Source organism: Octodon degus, unplaced genomic scaffold (genome assembly GCF_000260255.1).
Source record: "Octodon degus isolate 3935 unplaced genomic scaffold, OctDeg1.0 scaffold00028, whole genome shotgun sequence".
Classification (NCBI taxonomy): Eukaryota; Metazoa; Chordata; class Mammalia; order Rodentia; family Octodontidae; genus Octodon; species Octodon degus.
This window is the reverse complement of record NW_004524604.1, coordinates 1,997,556-2,004,088: the sequence shown is the minus strand read 5'-3', so window position 1 is coordinate 2,004,088 and position 6,533 is coordinate 1,997,556.

Genomic DNA, 6,533 nt, shown 5'->3' with positions numbered 1-6,533 from the left:
TTTTAAAGAGTCATTCATTCATTCAGCAGGCATTTGTTAAGCAGCTACAAAGTAACAGATGTGGTTGTAGATGCTGTGGAGACAGCTGTGAACTATGAAGACAGAAGTCCCTGCCTCACGGTGGTGCATTCTAGAGCTGCTTGTATTTGATCAGCACCTGCCCCCCACAATGGTAATGGTGATCAAAACCAGAGGCACTCTACAGCACTTTTTAAATTTTATTATTTGAGACAGGATCTTGCTTAGTTGCCTGGCTTTGAACCTGCTGACTTCCAGTACTGGGATTATATATGTACACCACTAAACACAGCATTTTGTTTTATTTTAATGCAAGCATTGGGTGTTTTTGTGGTAAATGAATAGATTGTGTTTTTCCTTAAATGTTTGAAAGTAGGAGATGGATAAAGGAGAAGGATATAAGACATTTCTGGCAAGATCTCTGATTTCATACTTTCATTGGGGTTGGAATAAATCTCAATTCAGGAGCAAAGTTAACAAGCTTGCTTGGTAATCAGCTCAGTTCTCAGTGTTAGGTTGGTAAGTAAAATGTAGACTTACTACAAAAATTTAATGAACACCAATTATGTACCTGGCTTTGAGCTGGTTGAAGCTTTTATGAGTAAAGAAGGCAGTCCTAGGATGGAAAATCCTAACAGTTCTAATCCATTTTTTCTTTGGTTGAAATCTGTACCTGGAGTAGGAAGTGGTATTGATTTTTGTCTTAAGGGCTAAGATCTTTCTGCTAGCTCTCTGTTTAGTCAGCCTTCTAAGGCAAAATTCTGGAGAGAATTATGCTTTCAGAGGTTTCTATCCACAGGTGCCTGGCACTCTTGCAGTTTGGGCCTGTGGGAGGCAGAATGTCATTCTGGGGCATGAGGTAGAGCAGAGCTGCTGCCCTCATGGTGACTGGGAGCAGGGTGGGAGGAGCCAGTATCCAGTGCCTTATTCGAGGGCATGCTGCTGATGACCTACGTCCTCCATTGTCTCCCGCCTCGTGGAGCTTCTGCTGTTTCCTGGCAGTGCTTGTGAAGACCATGTCCCCCAAAGGCCTCATGCACCATAAGGTAGGGCTTTTGGAGCATGATTGAATTAGGTGCTAGAGCTGATTTGCTGTGAGAAAGTGGGGTCTGGTGGGAGCAGGCATGTCACTGGGAGTGTGACTGGAAGGGTCTGTTGCTGTCCTCTGTTCTTCCTTTTTCTGCTTCCTGGTCCCCATGTAAGTAGCTGTCTTCTGGCAGGGCCTTTTACGGTGCTGTCTCTGCTTTAGAAGACTACAGACTAAAACTTCTCAAAACCATGAACCCAAATAAACCTTTCCTTTAGGCTGTGGTGTCAGGTATTGTGTCTCAGTGGCAAGCAAAGTGATCGTGCATAATTAATTTTCTTTTGCTTAGGAAAATCAAGATTGTAGTACTAAGGTGCCAATTTGTACCTACCTGGCTCTTAACAGTTGTTAAGAATAGATTACTTTGCATGAATAGATGCAGATAGATGAATAGATGAATTTGAAATGAATTAATTTGAAATGTCACTTTGTCTTAAAAATTTTAATTGGTAAGTATATATGTGGCGTACAAATTTTGATGTGTGTTTACATTGTGGAATGATTAAATGAAGCTAGTTAACAAGTCCACCTCACCATTTTCATGAAATAAAAACATTTAAAATCTAGTAATGTCAAAATATGTGATACATTATTTATGACAGTCACTTCTGTACAGTAGATTACTGAAGCTTATTCCTCCTAATTGAAATTTTGTACCCTTTGATCAACATGGCTCCCAGCTACCACCCTGACCCTCACCATTCTGCTTGCTCCTTTTCAGTGTGTCTTTGGGTTGTACATATAAGTAGGTCACCTGAGGCCTGGCTGATTTTGCTTGGCATAGAGTCTTCTTCTAGGGTCGTCCATGTGGTCACGAGTAACAGATTGTCCTTTTACTGCTGAACAGTATGTTCTGTACAGGACACTTTCTGTATCTAGTCATGCAGTAAGGACACTTAACTTGGTTCCTATCTTGTCTGTTGTGCTTACTGCTGCAGCGAACATGGAGGTGCAAGTGTCTCCAACCTTCTGGTTGTAGTCCATTTGGATAGACACCCACAAGTGAGGAGCTTGGGTCAGATAACTTATTTTTAGTTTTTTTTTTTTTTTTTTTTTTTTTTTTTTTAAATTTATTTATTTATTTGTGTGTGTGTGGCCAGCTCAGCCCACCAGGGGGCGGGGCTGGCTGGCATATGGTGCTGGGGGATTGAACCTTGGTCTATGTACGTTGCTAAGCTTGTTCTAAGTAGGTGCTTTAGACCACTGAGCCATCTCACCAGCCCCTATTTTTAGTTTTCTGAGGAATTGTCATACTGTTTTTTTATATGATGGATTTACTAATTTGCATCTCAAGGATAACCTTGTCTCCACATTATCATCAATATACATCTTTCTTCTTTAATGATGGTCATCCTGACAGGTGTGAAGTGATCTGGCATTGTGAATTTCACTGGTAATTAGTGATGGGCATTTTTAATATGTTTATTGGTCATTTGTATATCTTTTCAGAAATATTTACATGGTCCTTTGCCCATTTTAAAGTTGGGTTCTTCATTTTCTTGCTGTTGAGTTGAATTTTGTGTTAGTTTTGGATATTAGCTTTTTAAGAGATGTATTGTTGCAATTTTTCTCCCAATATGTGGGCTTTCTCTTTGTTGATTCCTTTGCTGAGCAGAAGCTTTTTAGTTTGTTACTATCTCATTTGTTGATTTTTGCTTTTGTTGCTTGTCCTGAGACCGTATCCAAAAAAAATCTCTGATCAGACCAATGTGGCTATGTAGTTTGAGATTTTCCATTTATGTTCATAATCCAGGTTTGGGTGATTTTTTATATGAAGTGAGATAAGGGTCTAATTTCGTTCTGTATGTGGGTATCTAGTTTTTTAGCACCATATATTGCTACTGTTCCTTCCCCACTGTGTATTTTTGGAATCTTTGTAATCAGTTGACTTTAGGTGTGTATTCATTTCTGGGTTTACTATTCTGTTCCACAGGTTAATGTGCCTGCTTTTATTCCAAAAAATGCTCTTTAGCTTTGTAGTAGGTTTTTTTTTTTTTTTTTTTTATTTAGGTTTTTTTTGAGACAGAGTCTTGTTCTGTATTTCAGGCTGGCCTTGAAATCTCTGTGTAGTCCTGGCTGGCTTCAAACTCATGGTGATCTTCCTGCCTCAGCCTCCTGAGTTCTGGGATTACAGTACCTCCCCACCTGCCCCCACCACTGTAATAAGTGTTTGAAGTCACTGTGATGCCTCCAACTTTATTCGAAATTGATTTGCTTATTTGTGACCTTAGTGATTCTATATGAGTTTTAGGAATCTATTTCTGTTAGAATGGTTTTGAAATTTTAATAAGTATTGTGCTAAATATTAATAACAGCCAAATTAACAATACTCATTCTTTCAGTCTGTGGCCATGAGATGCCATTCTATTTATTTGTTTCACCTGTGTGTTTTCTTAGTGGTACTAGGGACTGAACACAGGGCCTTCACACTGATCTGTCCTCCCGACTCCCACCTGTCAAGGGCTTACTAAATTATATAGGCTGGACTCAGACTTGCAGTCTGCAATCTGCTCTGCCTCCCAGTATGATTAGATTACAGGTATGTACCACCATGCCCGGTGTTGTGCCATCTCTTTTGTCAATGTTTTAGTCTTCAGTGAACAGCTCTTCTAATTTCTTTGGTCAGATTTACTTCTAAGCACTTATTTTTTTGTGCTGTAGTGAATCAGATTGATTTCTTTTTTCAGAAGATTGTATAGTATTGTTAATATAAAGAAATACTACTAATTTTTGTGTTCTGATTTTCATGTCCTGAAACTTTAATGAATTCTTTTATCAGTTCTAACATTTTTTGGTGGAATCTTCAGTTTTCTGTATGTAAGGTCATGACTTCTGCCAACAGATAATTTCACTCCTTCCTTTCCTCTTTGGATGCCTTTTAATTTCATTTTCTTCACTAATTTTTCTGGCTAGCCCTTTCAGTGCTATGTTGAAAGGAGTGATGAGACTGGCCATCTTTGTTTTGTTCCTCATGTTAGAGTTGCCTTTTAATATTTTACTGTTGGTTATGTTAGCTTGTGCTTTTCATATATTGTATAGTACTGAAGTACATGCCATCTATCCTTGACTTATTGGAAAAGTTTTTTTTTTTTGCATGAAAGGATAGGGGATTTTGTCAAGTGCTCTTTCTGAATGAACTGAGGTGATGATCTGATTTTTGGCCTTTGTTCTGTTAATATGGTATATGAATCAGCTTTCCTGTTGCTGGGACATGATACATGAGGCCCATACCTTAAAGGAGAGGAGGTTTAATGTGCGGTGTTGTTTCAGATGATTCAGTTCATGGTGCAGTGGCTCCAGGACATAGACATCATGGGGAAAGGGTGTGACTGAGGAAAGCTGCTAAATTTATGGTGCCCCGGAAGCAGAGCAAGGAAACGGTGCCAAAGGGGAATGAGGGTTATAACAACCATTGCTGAATTCCTATTACTTTAAGGAAATTCTGTATCATTTCTAGTCTTTTTTTTTTTTCTTTGCTATTTTTTATTTTCCTAAAAAAAAAAAAAAGAAAAGAAAAGAAAAAAAAAGATACAAAGCATCACATGATTAAAACTGAGTTTTAGGGCTGGGGAGATAGCTCAGTAGAATAAGCAATTGCCTGGTAAGCGCAGGGTCTTGAGTTCAATCTCCGGTACTGCCAAAAAAAAAAAAAAAAAAAAAAGAAAAGAAAAGCTGAGTTTTAAAAGTGAAAGCATTAAGCTGTTGGTAGCATCTTGTTCTGAAGGAATTAATGTTCTTGCTTGATTTCCTACAATGAACATTATTTACCCCCCCTTTTTTTTGTACTGGCAATCGACCTCACACTTAGCAGGTAGATGCTATGTTGTTAAGCTGTATCGCCAGCCCCATCCCATTTTTTATCTTTTTTTCCTTCCTTTCCTCTTCAGTTTATATCATTACACAAAAACTTATAAACACATATTTTCATTTTAATGAATGAATGTAAAGTAAATACTGATATAGCCATGACTCAGGTTGAAAATATTAAAAATAACTTGTATCATTGAAATATTACCAAAAAAGTCTGTATTAAAATACTTTTGATAAGTCTTTTGCATGGTTACAGAAGTGAAATTATATAATATGAAGAAAGAGGGAGGAGCAAAATCTGGCCCCAAGGTCACACCTCCATGACCCACCCAGACACACCCAGAGGTGTGCTTCACTAACCTACTAGGCATTTCTTAATTCAGTCAAGCTGATAAATGACGACTAAGGTCATAATCTGTCCTTTGTCAGTGTCACACTCAAACACATCTTAAACTTTGTTTAATCTCCAAACATAATAAGTTAATCTGTTCAGTGTGATATAGTGATCTTAGTGCCCCAGAATTTAAACAGTTTCAGCATTGTTCAAACAAGTCACAAATCTCTTCTGAGACTCAAGGTAAACTTTAGCTGTGAACTTCTGTAAAAAAAAATAATAATAATAAAAGCAAGTTACATAATCCCAAGGTGCAATGTCATAGGGTAAATAACCCCATTCCAAAAGGGAGAAATAGGGGCATAGAAAAGAGCTGGACCAAAGCAAGACCAAAGCACAGCAGGACAAGTATTTTTTAAGGCTTGTAGCTTCACATCTGGCCTCCACTCTGCTTTTTGCTTTTGATTCACTATATATCCACCTAAAGGCAGCCAGCAGTTTCCATGACTCAGGCTGAATGTTGCCGCAGTACTAGTCCACTTGTCTCAGTCTCACACTCCTATGAAATCTCAGGACATGGCAAAATGTGGAATTTCTTTTTTCCCCCTTTACCAGAAGTAGCATGCATGGCCTCTAGTCCAATTGCTGACGAAGGCTTGAAGGCTTTCCCATGTGAAACCTGACCCTGGCCTTTACTAAGCACATTCCTATCGGCATTTGAATCTTGTGAGCTCTGACCGGAAGCATCCAGCAGGTTCTACGTACAGCTGTGTGTGGTAGTGTCCACCTGTAATCCCAGCAATTGAAGGCTGAGGCAGGACATTTGCCATGAGTTAGAGTTTAGCTTCAGCTACATATTGAGTTCAAGGTCAGTGAGACCCTGTCTCAAAAAAAGAAAAGGTTCTGTTTATAACATTGTAGGGCTTTGTTAGTCTACATCTTCAAATCTCAAACTTTTCATGGACCAGTTCCAAAGGCTGTGGGCCACATGGTTAGTATATCAGTCAGTGCTTACAGAGAAATGGATTTAATGCAAGATAAGTGCAAATATAGAAAGTTGGTTTTTTTTTTTTCTTTAAATAGATTTGGTTGTTGCAGGGTCTCACTACATAGCTCGGACTCACAGTGATTCCCCTGCTTTCAGCATCCCCAGTGCTGGGATTATAGGTGTGCGCCACTATGCCCAGACTTTCCAGCTCAGCCCACCCTGGGGGTAGGACTGGCATGGCATATGGTCCGTGCATTTGCCTAAGCTTGCCTAAGCAGGTGCTTTAGTCCTCTAAG